The following is a 1,338-nucleotide window of genomic DNA, read 5'->3' as shown; positions in this document are numbered from 1 at the left end:
TAATTTACAAATAAGTGATATGTGGATTGTCAAGTTATCTATCAAACAAGATCAAGTTGTGTATAAGTAGAGTCCATTTATGTAAATTTTCATTTTTAATATTAGGATGTAGATTTTCTGCCCTTGTAAATTTGATATTTCCCTTTTATTTCATTGCCGTCTCAGCTCTTGATATTCCTGAATCATTTGTTAGGGTGTCTTTACACACACACAGACACACACACAAAGACATACACACACAGACACACACACACACACAGACACACACACAGACACACACACAGACACACACACACACAGACACACACAGACACACACAGGCACACCCACACCCACACACACAGACACACACACACACACAGACACACACACACAGACACACACACACACACACACACACACACACACGTGTTTTATTGATGCTGTTCTGGTTTTGTTTTTGTTTTTTGTTGTTTTTTTTTTTTGCTCCAAAAAATGCTGCAGCTAATGGTTTGCTAGGAGGCAATAGAAAAATGTTAGTTCATAAAGAATGAAGATTGGTGTTTTGCACAGCACTCTGGATCAAGGATTCCCTGCACCAAATTCATTAAGAGGCCAGACATTTATGGATCTCTCAGCTGTTATGCGCCAGCGTAAGAAATGTATTCCAGTCTGGACAGAAGCAGTTTCAGCCAGGAACTTTACATGTCTATTATGCCCCACTGACAAATTCACTCACAGGAGGACTCCTAGTCATCTACAACCATGCAACTTGCTAAGCTGCAATGTGTAGTGCTGTGTCCCTTCAGTCCTTGTTCTCCCCTCCTGCAAGGATGCGGTGTTACTCAACGCCGTGGCCTGCTTCCTCTATGCTGCATGGCGTTCCTGAGCTCTTCCACGTGGAAGACCCCTCCCGGAGTCTGTGGGTGCATCACAGGACCAACGGGACCACTCCTAGGGAATACGCATGCACCGCTGCCTCTCTCTAAAAGGGCCAGCGTGCCACTCCTAGTAATGAGAGGCACTGGGAATTTAACGCACACTCCCACTAGGCGAGGAGCTGTTCAACACCATCTGTTCCTAGTCAGTTGAGTTCTGTTATCCAGTTGTCAGGTCACCCATCCCATCCTTTCCTGCTTGTCCTGTCCAGCTTGTCCTGTCCAGTCCTGTCCTGTTCCTACCTATACCTGTTTACAGCCCCTCCTGCCTGTTGTCACCTGGTTTGGGTCCTGACCCTGCCTGTACCTTGTCACAGCCCATCCTGACTCCATACTTGGACACTCCAAAAAGTTATTTACTTTTCCATTTCTGGTTTTGTGACGCCCTGGACCCCAGGGGTCACAGGTAACAACACCCACC

The sequence above is a fragment of the Anomaloglossus baeobatrachus genome, chromosome 3 (assembly GCF_048569485.1).
Source record: "Anomaloglossus baeobatrachus isolate aAnoBae1 chromosome 3, aAnoBae1.hap1, whole genome shotgun sequence".
Lineage (NCBI taxonomy): Eukaryota > Metazoa > Chordata > Amphibia > Anura > Aromobatidae > Anomaloglossus > Anomaloglossus baeobatrachus.
This window is presented reverse-complemented; position numbering follows the sequence as displayed.